Consider the following 17,210-nt stretch of genomic DNA (forward strand, 5'->3'; position numbering starts at 1 on the left):
AATATTGGTGCCACACTTCCCACCTATTCCTCCAGTTCCCCCCACCCGAAACTTCCCCTGCAATTGGAATAGATGCATCACCTGTCAGCACAACACTCCCCTCACCTCCTTGCAGAGCTCTCCGTGTCTATCCAGGTGAGACAGAGTTTCACCTGCCTCTCTTCTATCCTACTTTATTGCATCCTGCGCTCCTGATATGATCTTCTCACGACCCAGTTCAATCGCCCTTCCCAATCGCTTTCTCACATTACCATTCTTGGGCTCCTCTGTTGCCACAGTGAGTTAGACCACAAATTTGAGGAACAATACTTCATCATCCGCCTGGGCAGCCTATAGCTCAAAGGACACAACAATGAGTTCTGTAATTTGAAATAGCCATTCCAGCCATGCACCTACACCATTTCAAGTCCACCTCCTCCCTTCCATTCCGCCTAACGTACCTTCTTTTCATTTAACAAACGGATTCTCTCTCATCGACCAACCATATTGCATCTATCACTTGTGTCCACCTCTCCCTACTTCAGCAACCTGCTGTTCATCCCACCACAAACATTTCCTTCTCTCTTTATCTGCAGATCCCCCAACTCTCGCCCTCAGTCAGGAAGAATGGTTAGACCTAAAATATTGACTTCTCCAACTCCTGATGCCGCCAAGCTACAGGTTACTTCTACCCTCCTGTTTGTCTGTTAATACACAGGAAGACAAGGAGACTACTCAGCACATCACGCTGGTAGGCAGGAACCACGAGTCAGCCAATAAAGTATATCGTTTTGGATACTGCTGATGGGGACAGCCTACCAGGAAAATCCATAGTTGTCAGGTCTCTGGCACTGAGCATGGCACTGTGATCAGAAGGGAAAGGGGGCGTGCAAGAGGAAAACGCTACAGGTATGGGACTCAATAGTTAGACGGATTGACAGTAGAATTTATGGTCAGGAACGGGACTCCTGGAAGGTATGTTGCCTTCCTGGTACCAGGGTCAGGAATGTCGCCGATCGAGTTTACAAAATTCTGAAGGGGGAGGGTGAGCAGCCAGAAATCGTGGTACATTTTGGCACCAATGATATAGCCAGGAAAGGGACTGAGGATCTTAAAAGTGACTACAGAGAGTTAGTTGGAAGCTGAAGAGCAGGACGAGTAGAGTAGGGAGCTCAGGTTTGCTACTGGTGCCACGAGATAGTGAGATGAGGAACAATTAGCGAATGCAGCTTAACACATGGCTGCACGGCTGGTGCAGGAGCGAGGACTACAGATACGGAGACCATTGGAATAACTTCTGGGGAAGGTGGGACCTGTACATGAAGGAAGGGTTACATCTGAACTGGATGGATATAAATGTCCTGGGTGGGAGATTTGCTCGTGCGATTCGGGAGGGTTTAAATTAGATTGGCAGGGGCGTGGGAATCGGAGCCACGTGTCTGAGAGGGTGTCAGTTGCAGACAGGACAGCGACAGGATATATTGAATCTATCGGAAGGTTTCTTACGCGATGAAACAAAGGGATCGGTTAAAGTGTGTCTGCTTCATTGTCTGGCATGAGAGTGACGAACTTAGAGCATGGATCTGGACTTGGGGCTACAATGCTGTGGCCATAACGGAGACGTGGGTTTCACAGGGGCAGGGATGTTTGCTTGATGTTTCAGGGTTTAGAACTTTTAAAAAGAAAAGAAAGGGAACAGCCACCGCATTGGAGTTTTCCAGAGACCACCTGATAGCAGGAGAGAGACTGAAGATCTCATAGGTGGGCAGATTCTGAAAAAATGCAAAAGTAGCAGGATTGTTGTTATGGGTGATTTCAACTTTCACAATATCAAGTGGAACCTCCTCAGTGCAGATGGATAGTATGGAGCCTTTTTGTCAGGTGAGTTCAGGAGGCCTTCCTTACTCAGTGTGTAGACAGTCCGACGAGGGGAGAGAACAATTTGAATTTGGTGCTCGACAACGAGCTAGGACAGATTTCAGATCTCGCGGTGGGAGAGCACTTTGGTGAAAGTGATCACAACTGCCTTACATTTAGCATAGTCTGGGAGAGTTAAAGGTGCAATTTCCGAGGAAAGGTATTTAATTGGGGAAAAGGAAGGAGTTGGGAAATACCGACTGGGAGCAATTTTTCCACAGAAAGGACATAGCAGACATGTGGATACTATTTAAGGAGCCGTTTTTGCGAGTGATGCACAAATCTGTTCCTCTGAGAAAGGTAAGAAATGGTAAGATTAAGGAACCTTGGATGAAGAGAACAGAGATGCTTCTCGTCAAAATGAAGAAGGCACCTTACGTACGGTGGAGGAAGTAAGGATCTAGCACAAGTTTAGAGATCACAGGCTTGCTTGAAAGGAGCTCAAAATGGACTGAGGAGAACCAGGAAGGGGCACGAAGAAGGCTTGGCAAGAAGTATTAGGGAGGATCCAACGGCGTTTCACTCTTACGTGAGGAATAACAGAATGTTCAGGGAGAATGTAGGGCCGATCTTATGCGTGGAAACTTATGCGTGAAGTCTGAGCAGACAGGGGAAGCCCGAAAAGAGTGTTTTTATGCTTCGGTTTTCACCAGTGAAAGATAACTTGTTGCAAATGAAAACTTAGAGGATCTGGGATACAATCTTGACCAGATCAAGGTTGATGAAAATGATCTGCTAGAAATATTTGACTACATTAAGATTGATAACACGCCAGGGCCAGACCAGATTTATCCAAGGCTGCTCCGGGAAGCGAGAAAGGCAGTTGCTAAGCTCCTGGCAAGGATTTGTGCCTCCTCACTCTCCATGGGAGTCGTACCGGACGATGGGAAGGAGGCAAATGTTGTTCCACTTTGCAAGAAGGGAAATAAGGAAATCCTTGACAATTACAGACCGGTCAGTCTCACATTTGTGGTCAACGAAGCTGCGCAAATAATTCTGAGGGATAGGATTTAAGACTATTTGGAAAAGCGTAGTGAGATTAATGGCAGTCGGCATGGCTTTGTGAGAGGCAAGTCATGCCACACAAATGTTATTATGTTCTTAGAGGAAGTGACAAGACAGATCGACGTAGGTCGAGCAGTGGATGCACTGTATATGCATTTCAGCAAGGCCTTTCACAGGGTTTCCCATGGTAGGCTCATACAAAAAAGTCACCAAGTATGGGATACAGGAAGATTTCGCTATTTGGATTCAGAATTGGCTGGCAGACAGAAGGAAGAGAATGGTTGTAGTTGGAAAGTATTCAGCCTGGAGGTCAGTGTTGAGTAGGGTCCCGCAGGGCTCTGTTCTTGTCCCTCATCTCTTTGTAGTTTTTATAAATGACTTGGATGAAAACGTTGAGGTGTTGATTTGTAAATTTGCAGATAACATAAAGGTTGGAGGTGTCGCCGATAGTATAGAAGGATACTGCAGGCTGCAGCGCGACACAGACAGGATGCAGAGATGGGCTGAGAAATGCAGGTGGAGTTCAACCTGGATAAATGCGAAGTGATACATTTTGGAAGGTCTAGCTCGAATGCTGAATATAGGATTAAAGACAGAATTCTTGGCAGTGTGGAGGAACAGAGGGATCTGTGTGTGCAAGTACATAGATCCCTCAAAGTTGCCACCCAAGTGGGTGGGATTGTTAAGAAAGCATATGGTGTTTTGGCTTTCATTAACATGGTATCGAGTGTAAGAGCCACGAGGTTTTGCTGCAGCTCTACAAGTCCCTAGTGAGACCACACTTGGAATATTGTGTCCAGTTCTTGTCGCTCTACTCTAGGCTTTGGAGAGGGTGCAAATAAGGTTTATCAGGATGCTGCCTGGACTTGAGGGCTTGCCTTATGAAGAAAGTTTAATAAGCTCAGAATTTTCACTCTGGAGAGACGGACAAAGAGAGGAGACCTAATTGAGGTGTACAAAATAATGAGAACAATAGATAGAGTCAATAGCCAAAGACTTTTCCGTAGGGCAGGAATGACAGATACGAGAAGTCTTAATTTGATGATATTTGGAGGAAAATGTAAAGGAGACATCAGATGTAAGTTCTTTATGCAGAGAGTTGTAAATGCATGCAATGCGTTGCCAGCTAAGGTGGTGGAAGCGAAGTCATTGGGGACATTTAAGCTGACATGAATAGCAGTGAGTTGAGGGCTGCGTAGGTTAAGTTACTATATCTTACATTAGTATTAAGTCTCGGCACAACATGGTGTGCCTAAGGGTCTGTTCTGTGCTGTACCTTTTCTATGTTCTCGTTCTAAAGTGATCATCACTTTCTTATTTCGCTGTTCCATCCAAATGACTTCACTGGACGTACTGTCATTAATATCTCCCTAAGCACAACCATAATGCTATCCCTAATAAAAACGCCACGCAGCTTCGTCTCTGATTCCACCTTTCTATCCTTCCTCTTACATCTATACCCTGGAACATTACGCTGCCAGTCCTATCCATCCCTGAGCCACGTTTCTGTTATGCCCACGATATCGCAGTCCCATAATTAAAACCATACCTTGAGTTCATATGCCTTCCCTGTCAGGCCTCTTGCATTGAAATAAATGCAGTGTAACTTGTCAGTCGTACCTCATTCTGTGACTTACCCTTGCCTACCTTGACTGTTTGATTTCTGAACATTATCAGACTCAGACATCTCGCTTTTTCTCAACATGTCTTTGGATTTAACCCCACTCCCTCACTGGTTTAATGCCTCCAGATTAGCATCACAAATCTTCCATTCCAATTCAGATACAATCCGTCCTTCTTATGCAGGCCAATTCTACCACTGCATAGTTTCCAATGATCCAAAAGCGGAAAACCTTCTCCCTTGGGCAAGATCCTTCGCCACACGTTCATCTTTTCTATCCTAATATTCCTATTCTCACTAGTTGTGTGGCACTGGGAACAATCCAGATATTATTACTCACTTGAAAATACTTTTTATCTTCCAGGCTAATTTGCTTGATTTTCTCATCAGGACTTCATCCTTTTTTCCTTCCTGTGTCATTGGTATCAATGTACAATGATCTCCTATGGGCTATTCTTCCCTTTTCAGAATATCTGCACCCTCTATGAGACATACTTGACTCTGGTTCTAAGGCACCACCCCATTCTGATGTTTCACTCTCAGCTACAGAAACGGCAGTCAATGCTCCTGACTAGACAGTCCCCTATCACCATCGATTACCTGGAACCTTATATACCTCTAATTAAACTAGGGTCAGTCTCAGTACCAGTAACTTGGCTGTCCGTGCTACATTCTCCTGAGAGTCTGTGACCCCGACGTTTTCTGAAACAGTATACCTGTTTGAGAGGAGATAGCCATAGGACAATCCTGCACTAACTGCCCTCTACTCCTACCCTTCAGAGAGTTTACCCATCTATCTGACTGGATGTGAAGTTTTCCTACCTTTCTGAAATTACCACCTATCAAACCCCCGATTCCTGTAAATTCTTCATAACATTTATCGACCGCTCCCTCTGATCCATGAAATCCTATTTGATTTCCCCGCTCACTTCCTGCAAACAATCATCAGATCATTAAAATTCTCCATAATCTCCCACGTCCGACAGAAAGGACACATCACTATATGAATGGCCATCCCTGCACCCTAACATTCCACTGACCCAGAAAAAGGCAGTCTTGCTGCTTCACAAAATTTTAGTGTAGAATATATTAGAACTATTATTTTATATTTTCGAGATTTAATCAAAATATCATAAGATGTGTATTTAAAGAAATAAACCCTCACCGCACTGAATGCTATAACTTTACTAAAATAAAACAGACGAAGGTTTATCTTTTAAGAGACTGAAACCCACTGAGCTGTAAGTCACAGAGGTGAACAGTACGTAATGGAACCTTCTGTCACATTTGTCCATGCCGAGCAGATATCCTCACCTAATCTAGTCCCTTTTGCCAGCACCTGGGCCATATCCTTCTAAACTGTTTCAAGTAAGTATCCAGGTGTCTTCAAAATGCATTAATTGTACGAGCCTCCACCACTTCTTCTGGCAACTCATTCCATATACCCACCACCCTCTGCGTGAGAAAGTTGTTCCTTAGTTCCCTTTTATATCTTTCCCCTCTCACCAAAACCTACACCCTTTATTTCTGGACTCCCCTACTCCAGGATAAATAACTTTTCTGATAATGCTATGCAATGCAAGCCCCTCATGATTTTATACGTATGACGTCACCCCTCAGCCTCTGATGCTCCAAGGAAAAACGTCCCAGCCTATTTGGCCTCTTCCTACAGCTAAAACCCTCTAACCATGGCAACATCCTTGTAATTCTTTTTTGAACCCTTTCAAGTTTCACAACATCCTTCCGATAGACCAAGAACAGAATTGCACACAATTTTCCAAACGTATCCTATCCATTGTAACGTACAAATGCAACATGACCTTCCAACGACTATACTCAATCCTCTGACCAATAAAGGGAAGTGGACCAAATTGCTTCTTCGCTATCTCATCTACCTGCAACTCCACTCTAAAATAAATATGACCCTGCACTGCAAGGTTTATTTGTTCAGCAACAACCCCTAGGAACTTTCCATTAAATATAAATATAAGATAATCAGAGGCTGGGATAGGGTGGACAGAGCATTTTTTTCCAAATATGGTGACGGCGAGCACGAGGGGGCATATCTTTAAGCCGAAGGATGATAGAGAAAGGACAGTTGTCAGAGGTAGTTTCATCACGCAGAGAGAAATAAGGGCATGGAATTCTTTGCCTGCAACGGTAGCAGATTCTCCAACTTTAAGTACATTGAAGTCATCATTGGACAAGCATATAGACGTACATGGAATAGTGCAGGTTAGATGGGCTTCAGATTGGTATGACAGGTCTGCGCAACATCGAGGGCCGAAGGGCCTGTACTGTTTTGTGTTGTTCTATGTTGTATGTATCAGTCCAGCTAAGATTGCTTTTCCAAAATTCAGGACCTCTCATTTACCTAAATTGAACTTCATCTGCCTATGTTCAGCCCATTGGTCCATCCAATTAAGATCCCATTGTAATCCGAGGTAACCTTCTTCACTGTCCACTACACCTCCAATTTTGATGTCCTCTTCACACTTACTAAGTATACCTCCTATGTTCACATCCAAATCATTTATAAGTACGATGAAAAGTAATGGACCCAGCACCGATACTTGTGGCACTTCACTGGTCTCAGATCTCCAATCTGAAATGCAACCCTCCACCACCATTCTCTGTCTTCTAACTTTGAGATATGTATTCAAAGTGCTAAATCTCCCTGTATTCAATGAGATCTATCCATGCTAACCAGTCTCCTATCTGGAACGTTGTCGATCATCTTACTGAAGTCCATATAGATCATGTCCACAAATCGGCCGTCATCAATCCTCTTTGTTACTTCACCAAAAAACCTCAAGTTTGTGAGACATGATTTCCAAAACACAAAGCCATGCTGACTATCACTAATCTGTCCTTCCCTTTCCAAATACTGTAAATCCTCTCCCTCAGGATTCACTCCAACAACTTTCACTGAACCTACATCCAGCTCACTGTTTGATAGTTCCATCGCTTGTCCTTACCACCTTTCTTAACCAACTACTAGTCTTCCGGCCTCTCACCTTTGGCTATCAATGAGGCAAATATCTCAGGAGGGGCCCAGCAATCACAATCCCAGCTTCCCACAGAATTCAAGGGTACACCTGATCATGTTCTGGGAATTTACCAAACGTTATGCATTACAACACACCCAACATCTCCTCCTCTATAAGTTGGATATTTTCAAATTGTCACCATCTATTTCCCCAAATCCATATCTTCCATCTCCTTCTCCACAGTAAACACTGATGCCAAATATTCGGTTAGTATCTCCCCCATCTCCTGTGGCTCCACATATAGGCTTCTCGTTGCTGTTTGAGGGATCTAGTTCTGGCTCTCGTTACCGTTTTGTTCTTAAGACATTTATATAAAATAAATTTCTTTTGATTATCCTTACCTATTTCACAAAGCTATCTCATGTCCCCTTTTTGCCGTCTTGATTTCCCTCTTTAGTCTCTTCTACTGTCTTTGGAATCTCAGGATCTTTTGGAATTTTGGATTTGAATAAATGCAAACTTTTGCTTCCTGATAAAGCAAACGAGGGCAGTCGAGCCTTGATTAGTGATAGAGAACAAAGACACCAGGTGGTGCACGTCTTTTAAGATTGCGTCACATGTAGACAGGGTGGTTACAAAGGTGTTGAAACACATGCCTCAATTTTTTAGATCTTTGAGTATAGGAAATTGTTTTGCTGCGTTTATACAGAATGTTGGTGAGGCTTCTTCTGAAATTCTGTGTCCAATTCTGGTTGCGCTGTTATCGGGAGGATATTACTAAATTGGACCTGGTTCAGAAGAGATTTACAATGATTTTGATGGGAATGGATGATTTGAATTATAAGCAGAGGCTGGATAGATTTGAACTACTTTCACTGGAGTGAAGGAGTCTGAGGGGTGATCGTATTAGAGGTCTATAAAATCAAGACGGGGACGGATAACGTCATTAGCCAATTTCCTTTCCATGGATTGGTTGGATTACTGGGTCTGGTTTCGTGCTGTCTATCTTTATGACTAACTCTTGCTGTCTGTGAATTTCTCTATCTTCACAACTTTATCTCTATCACCTCATCCAGGAGGGTGCGCGATTCAAGATTGGGTAAATACTTCATAAGGTGAGAGGAGAATGGCTTTAAGAAGACGTTCAGGATTTTATTTTTTTTTTATTTTTGTACAGACAGTGGTTCATGTGTGAAATGAGCTTCCAGAGGAAGTGGTAGTTGTGAATACAATTCCAATTGTAGGGTTGCACAGTGGCTCAGTGGTTCGCATTGCTGCCACAGCGCCAGTGTCCCAGGTTCGATTCCAGACGTGGGCGATTGTCTCTGTGGAGTTTCCACATTCTTCTCGTGTCTGCGTGGGTTTCTTCCAGGTTCAGGGATGTGTCGGTTAGTTGAATTAGTCATGCGTGGATATAGAGTAGGAGAATGGGATTCTTTGAGAACGACCTTTGGGCAGCGACGTTGTTCGAATGGGTTTGGAAAAAGTGGAGGCACGTTGGAATAGTTCAGTTTGGAGTGATTGTTGACGTGGATTGGTTGAATGACCGGGTCTGTTTTGGTTCTATATATCTCTACGACTAACTCTCACTATCTGTGAATTCCTCTTTCTTCACAAATCTATCACTGTCACCTCATCCAGCCTCAGAACTCCTCCTTATCTCTAATTCTTCTGCAGGGTCAAAACTCACACAAGCTCTGCTGTCACAACCATCTCTATCGCTGTGACTTTCTCGAACCTCACAGTCCTCCCGAACTCTAATCTCTTCCAGCTTCATTATCCTCCCGATCTCTAATCTCTTCGAGTCTCTCAATGCGCTGCTATATGTGCAATTCCAACCTTGAGAATGCCCTCTTTTTACTTCGTATGTGACGATGGCACTATCAGATCCTGTACCCTCTCCCCAGGCTCCAGAATTTCCTCCTGAACCACTCCATCTCACTTTACTCCCCAAATCGTCAAACAATCATTTGTCATCTTACCGCCTCTCTGATCTTAAATTCAAATGTGGCTTGTCATATTCCTCGGTCAATCATCTCAGTGGTCTACAAAACAGAAAAAAAGGACTGTGTGGTCTATTGTATCTGTGACAAAGAAAACTGCTTCCAACCTATCCAAATATATTTTCCAGTAATTGGTCCAAAGTGTTATCTGTCATGGCATCGCCAGTGTACACCTAACTATATATTAAATGTTTTCGGGATTCCTTTGTCTCCCACCCTAACAGACAGTGATGTTTAGTGCAATTATTGCTCTATCATGGCATTACTCACAAGAATACGGAGCAGCTGGGTCTGTCCTTCCAGAGATCACTCACACGTTGGTACATTTGGCAGGATCCCAGAGAGAGTGCATAGGAGATTTACCAGGATGGTTCAAAGAATGGCGAATTTTAGTAGCAGAGACATGGGTGTTGATGATACACATCAAGTATATCCATCTGCAAGAGATGGACTCTCCTCTAAACCTCTCCCCTTGTCTGGGCTGTTATAACCTTCAGCTTAAAATAGCACCAGTCATTTCTCCCTAATGAAAGAGCAGCCTTACGGTCTGCTAAGTCAATTCTGTCTTTACCTTTTACACAGTGATCCCACAGTGCCTCGGGGGTGGAGAGGGGAAATGCTGAACGTGGTGGATAGGACACTATTCAGGCACAGTCATTTGTCCTGGAGGATGTTAACTTTCTTTCATATTGTTGGGAGCTGCACTGATGCAGGTAGGTGGAGAATCGTCCAACACAATCCTGTTGTGACCTTATAGAGAGCAAACAGACATTGTGGAATCAGGGGTTTGGAGAAACTGATATTTTTCTCCTTGTAGCAAAGGAAATTGTGGGGAGCTGTGAGATCGGCGTTAAAAAAAGATATACATCAAATTGATAAACTTAACACTCATCAGCACAGTATGAAAGGATTACAGGACAGATATTGAAGAGTTCGGGGAAATCTATTTCGAGAATGGTTCGATTCAAAGGAAAACTTTTATGCAGCAAATGAGAACGAACTGGAAAACAATACTCATATACAATGCAAATATCCAGGTCCTGATGAATTGAGTAATTCTGTTAGAGTTTGGCGTTGCAGTGACTGAGATTACAATCTGAATGTTCACCTGTCATATCCTGTAATACAAGTTTATAAAACCCGTCACTGTCAGTTAAGATTGGAAACTCAAACCATCCCCTCCTACTGCCGCAGGATGACTGGAGACATTACCCCTTGTGGACATCAGCAGTCAATACAGGGGACAATCTATGTGGATTTCTATGAGTTTGCACCTTGGGACTTCATGTGACTGAACAGAACAGATTTTTGACACATGGGACAGAATATTCCAAGAGCTGTTGATGTGCGGTGAGCAGGATTTGCTTCATTTCATTCCTTCCGAGTTGCCACTGCACCTCACGAATAAGACATTGGGTGCGAAAGGCGAATGCAGCTTGATGGGCAGGTTATCGGCATTCTGAAGAATGGTCAGCAATGCCTTTGCAATCATTCCATAGTGTATCCCGAAAAAGAGAACAACTGAGCATGCTGCTCACTGCCCAGAACTCCCAGGAAATGTTTAGAAGAATGAGGTGTGAAATCTCCGAGAAAAGCATACCATTAAATTTCCAAGAGGATGATAATACAGAGAGATATTTACAGGAGCAGTGAGCAACAAGTTCGAAAATGGAATATAACTTGGGAAATTGTGAAGTTGTTCATTTTGGGGAGATACTAAAAGAACAGCGTACTATTTATATGGTGTAAACTGTATAAAGCTAAAGGTAATTGCGCAGAAAACACAGAAAGCTAGCACGCAGTGACAACAGGTCATTAAGAAGGGAAATAAGAATGCTGTTCCTTATTTCAAGGGGTTTGCAGTGTAAGTATTCTGAGTATATACTTAGGGCAACTGTCCGAAGTGCGAATGAGACCGCATCTGGAGTAATGCAAGACGTTTTGGTCCGTTTATTTTATGAAATGTATCACTTCATTGGAGGCATTTCAGAGAACATTGACTGGGATAATCCCTGATTTGGAGGGATTATCATTTAAGCAATGGCTGTTGAAATTGGGAATCTTCTCCCTGGATTTTGGGAGAATGAGAGGTGATCCGATTGAAACATATATGATTCTTAAGGGGTTTGACAGGGTAAATACTCAGAAGATGGTTCCAAACATGGGTGTGTCTAGAACCAGATTCTGCATCATTTACGGAATCAGTGGTTCTGTTTCGGATTCATCAGGCATACAGCAACACAGACACGGGTAGGGGGTTTCCGTAGCAATGGAGCTGGGCTGAAGAGGAGACAAGCAACATTTAAGAGATTGTAATTCCTGGTGTTTGTAATTGTGTAGATGTCTGATCAGAAGCTAACCTTGGGGTCAGAATTGCGAGCAATATTGTGCAGAGTGTAGTTCTGCCTCAGAGAGATCCCAGTCAGAGGGAGGAGCTCAGCTGAAAGGGAAATTAATTTGTAATAGCAACTGAATGCATTGGGTTCAAACATTGCAATGTTTCATTGGAAGAACTACCACTGAATCGGATAGAAAAAGCGTGATAAACAATTTGATAACTGTTGTGGTTCTGTTCGCCGAGCTGGACGTTTTTGTTGCAAACGTTTCGTCCCCTGTCTAGGTGACATCCTCAGTGCTTGGAAGCCTCCTGTGAAGCGCTTCTGTGGTGTTTCCTCCGGCATTTATAGTGGCCTGTCTCTGCCGCTTCCGGTTGTCAGTTTCAGCTGTCCGCTGTCGTGGCCGGTATATTGGGTCCAGGTCGATTTGTTTGTTGATGGAGTTTGTGGATGAGTGCCATGTTTCTAGGAATTCCCTGGCTGTTCTTTGTTTGGCTTGCCCTATAATGGTAGTGTTGTCCCAGTCGAATTCATGTTGCTTGTCGTCTGCATGTGTGGCTACTCGGGATAGCTGGTCGTGTCGTTTCGTGGCTAGTTGATGTTCGTGGATGCGGATCGTTAGCTGTCTTCCTGTTTGTCCTATATCGTGTTTTGTGCAGTCCTTGCATGGGAGTTTGTACACTACATTAGTTTTTCTCATGCTGGGTATCGGGTCCTTCGTTCTGGTGGGTTGTTGTCTGAGTGTGGCTGTTGGTTTGTGTGCTATTATGAGTCCTAGTAGTCGCAGTAGTCTGGCTGTCAGTTCAGAGATGTTCTTGATATATGGTAGTGGGGCTAGTCCTTTGGGTTGTGGCAGGTCCTCGTTCCGTGGTCTATCCCTTAGGCATCTGTTGATGAAATTGCGAGGGTATCCGTTTTTGGCGAATACCTTGTATCGGTGTTCCTCTTCCTCTTTTTGCAGTTCTGGTGTGCTGCATTGTGTTGTGGCCCTTTTGAATAGTGACTTTATGCAACTTCGGTTGTGTGTGTTGGGGTGGTTGCTTTCATAGTTCAGGACTTGATCTGTGTGTGTGGCTTTCCTGTGTACCTTTGTGGTGAATTCTCCGTTTGGTGTTCTCTGTACCATCACGTCTAGGAAAGGGAGTTGGTTTCCTTTTCTTCTTCTCTCGTGAATCGGATGCCTGTGAGTGTGGAGTTGATGATCCGGTATGTTTTCTCTATTTCCGTGTTTTTAATTATTACAAAGGTGTCATCCACGTATCTGACCAGAGTTTGGGTTGAATTTGTGGTAGGACTGTTTGTTCTAACCTTTGCATTACTGCTCTGCTATGAGTCCCGAGATCGGTGAGCCCATTGGTGTTCCGTTGATTTGTTCGTAAATTCTGGTTGTTGAATGTGAAGTGTGTTGTGAGGCACAAGTCTAGTAGTTTAAGTATGCCGTCTTTGTTGGTAGGTTCAACGTCCTGTTGTCTGTTATGTCTGTCCAGCAGGTTGGCTAATGTTTCTCTTGCTAGGGTTTTGTCAATAGAGGTGAACAGTGCCGTTACGTCGAATGAGACCATGGTTTCTTCTTTGTCTATGTTTATATTTCTGATGATGTTCAAGAATTCCTGTGTTGATTGTATACAGTGTCTGGATCCGTTGATCAGGTGTTTCAGTTTCTGCTGTAGTTCTTTAGCCAGTTTGTGTGATGGTGTCCCTGGTAGTGATACGATGGGTCTGAGTGGGATGTCTGGTTTGTGCACTTTGGGTCGTCCATATAATCTGGGGGTGTTGTTGCTTTCAGGTTTCATTCTTTGTAGGTCAGACCTGGTTATCTGTCGGTTTTTTGTAGATTCCTCAGTGTGTTGTTTATCCTATTAGTGAGCTGTGGGGTGGGGTCAAACTCCCTCTTTTGGTAGGTGTTGGTATCTGCAAGTAGTTGTTGTGCATTTTGGGTGTACTCTGCTTTGTTCAGGATGACCGTCATTCTTCCTTTGTCTGCTGGTAGTATGATTATGTTCTTATCGTTTCTTAGTGATTTTAGTGCTTCACTCTCCTTGGTGTTGAGGTTATGTGTTTGTCTTTTCCTTGTTATCAGAGGTACGATACTTTGTCTCACTGTTTGTTCTGTCTCTTCTGTCAGTCCATTGTTCCTGAGTGTGCATCCTAGTGCTGCTAGGAAGTCTGCTGTCTTGGCGTCCCTGTGGTTGTAGTTGAGTCCCTTGGCCAGTATTGTTCTTTCCGTGTCTGTTAGCTGTCTGTTGGAGAGGTTTTTAACACAGGTGTGTGTTGTGGTGTCTTCTTTGTTGTGTGTTAATTTGGCAAATTTTTCTTTTAGTGCCGTTTTATTTGCGGTGTGTAGTCCTGTTCTGTCCTATACTGACAGCCTGTTCTATGGTCCGGGTCCATTCCTAAATAGTGGTTTTTGAAATTAACGACTTTTGGCGCGCAATTTCTTGTCTGCATCTGTGAAGTCGGTTGTGAGGGTCCGTAATCATTACCTGGATCATCCTGAATCCGTTCTGTCTGGCTGTGTCTCTGGCTTGTGGGTTGTTGACTGGCGGTCTATATCTGACACATGGTGGAAGGATTCGATTCTTTCGGCATTCATGCAGGAACCGGAGTTGTTCGTATGTGGCGCTTAGGCACATGCAGACGACAAGCAACATGAATTCGACTGGGACAACACTACCATTATAGCGCAAGCCAACCAAAGAACAGCCAGGGAATTCCTAGAAGCATGGCACTCATCCACAAACTCCATCAATAAACAAATCGACCTGGACCCAATATTACCAGCCACGACAGTGGACAGCTGAAACTGACAACCGGAAGCGGCAGGGACAGGCCACTATAAATGCCGGAGGAAAAGTGGGCGGCACGGTGGCACAGTGGTTAGCACTGCTGCGTCACAGCGCCAGAGACCCGGGTTCAATTCCCGCCTGAGGCGACTGACTGTGTGGAGTTTGCACATTCTCCCCGTGTCTGCGTGGGTTTCCTCCGGGTGCTCCGGTTTCCTCCCACAGTCCAAAGATATGCAGGTCAGGTGAATTGGCCATGCTAAATTGCCCGTAGTGTTAGGTAAGGGGTAGATGTAGGGGTATGGGTGGGTTGCGCTTCGGTGGGGCGGTGTGGACTTGTTGGGCCGAAGGGCCTATTTCCACACTGTAAGTAATCTAATCTAATCTAATCTAATCTAATCTTATAAACGCTTCACAGGAGACTCCCATGCACTGAGGATGTCACCTAGCCAGGGGACGAAACGTTTGCAACAAAAACTTCCAGCTTGGCGAACAGAACCACAACAACGAGCACCCAAGTTACAAATCTTCACACAAACTTTGAATTTGATAACTGTAACAGTGCAGCAATGGAGAGTGATTCGAATAGATTAGATTACATACAGTGTGAAAACAGGCCCTTCGTCCCAACCAGTGCACACCGACCCTCCGAAGACTAACCCAACCAGACCGAATTCCATCTGACTAATGCACCTAACACTACGGGAAATTTAGCATGGCCAATTTACCTGACCTGCACATCTTTGGACTGTGGGAGGAAACCGGAACACCCGAAGGAAGCCCACCGAGACATGAGGAGAATGTACAAATTCCACATCGACAGTCACCCAAGGCTGGATTCGAACCAGGGACACTGGTGCTGTGAGGCAGCAGTGCTAAACACAGTGCCATTATGCCACCTCGTGAGGATGATGATGAGGTACAATACAGTACATGTATTGTTTAAGTACGTGTGAAACCCAACACGATATTTTGAACGATGTCATCTCCTGGATGTACGTAGCTGAGAAACAGGAGGGACTAAGGAATATTCCTGGAGGGACACCAAATAAAGGAATTCAGAAAGGAAAGGCAAAGTGGAGATGGAGCAAGAGTTTCCAACGACAGTGAGCTCAAATATTAGATTTAGCGGAATGGGTGAGAAGGACATAACGAGAAAAGACAGACAGAACAAAAAACAGTATCTGAGATGTGGTGAGGGAGACTGATGAGGAGGAGGAGAAGGCAAAGTTTTAGATCCTTTAGTTTCGTGAGGCTAGGGGAAAGGGTCAAGATGAGCTCTAATTAAGCTTGACAAGAAAATGGAGAAAGCTGTTAGTTTAAGACTCAAACGGTGAGAACCACATGAGGCAGTTTGGCTTGGTAGGCTAATGAAAGGGATGGAAGCAGCAGATGCAGCTGATCGGATTGTCTCAATATTAGTGACAGAGAAACTGCATGTGCTCCTCACTTGTTGGGGAGAATGGAGAAGACAGGATGATGGACAGTGTTCAACAAAGAAACAAATCCTGGGTTAGTGATATTTAAAATGAGTGAACAAACCTGATGTATTTAACTTCTATCCAGAATATTAAAATGTGTAACTGAAGTCCGGATTCGAATCCTACCTCGGTTGATAGTGGAATCTGAATTCAATAAAAAAAAACAACTGAAATTACGAACCGACTGATCTCCATTGAACAATTGCCAATGGCGGAATAAATCCCCAATGCCCTCCTGGGAAAGGTAACTGCCAATGTAGCAGTGGCCCAGCAAGCTACTCATTGTCTTCATCACAGTAAAGTCTCAGCAAAGAAAATAAACTGGATGGATCACATGACATCTACCAAGGCATCAGAAAATACAACCACAGAATCAACCCTCTCAACCCTGCAAATTTCTCTTCACTAACATTAGGCGTAAGTACGAATATGTGGACAGCTGTCTCACAGACTAACCATGGGACAGCTTGACATAGTCTTACTCACGGAATCATAAATTACTGACAATAACGAGAACCCAGAATCACCATTCCTAGATATGTCCTATCCCACCAGCAGGACAGACCAGACAGAGGTGGTGGCACAGTGGTGTACAGACAGGAAGGACTTGCCCAGGGAGTACTCAGCATTAACAAAAGACGGCAGAATGTCTCATGGCTCCTGCTGATTACCATATACCGTCCTCCCTCGGCTGATTAATCAGTACTCCTCCATGTTGAGCAACACTTGTATGAATCACTGAGGGTGTAAATGGTGCTAACCGTACTCTCGGTATGGGTTTTCAATATGCACCACTAAGAGTAACTCAGCAACAGGAATAGTGACTCAGCTGGTTGGGTTCTAAAGGACGTAGCTGCTCAACTGGGCCTGCAGCAGGTGGTGAGAGAACCAAGCCGAGGAAAAAACATACTTGATCTCATTGTTATGTATTGACCAGCTACAGATACATCTGTCCATAACAGCAGCAGTAAGAACGACCATCACACAGTCCTTTGGAGACAATGCCTTGCATTCAAGTGGAGAGTAGTCTCCACTGTGTTTACAGACGCTATCTCTTTGCTGAATGGGATATACTTCGAGCAGATGGCGGATCTC

The sequence above is a fragment of the Chiloscyllium plagiosum genome, unplaced genomic scaffold, assembly GCF_037043375.1.
Source record: "Chiloscyllium plagiosum isolate Xiang-an unplaced genomic scaffold, Cpla_swu_hap1 HiC_scaffold_39, whole genome shotgun sequence".
NCBI classification, from domain to species: Eukaryota; Metazoa; Chordata; class Chondrichthyes; order Orectolobiformes; family Hemiscylliidae; genus Chiloscyllium; species Chiloscyllium plagiosum.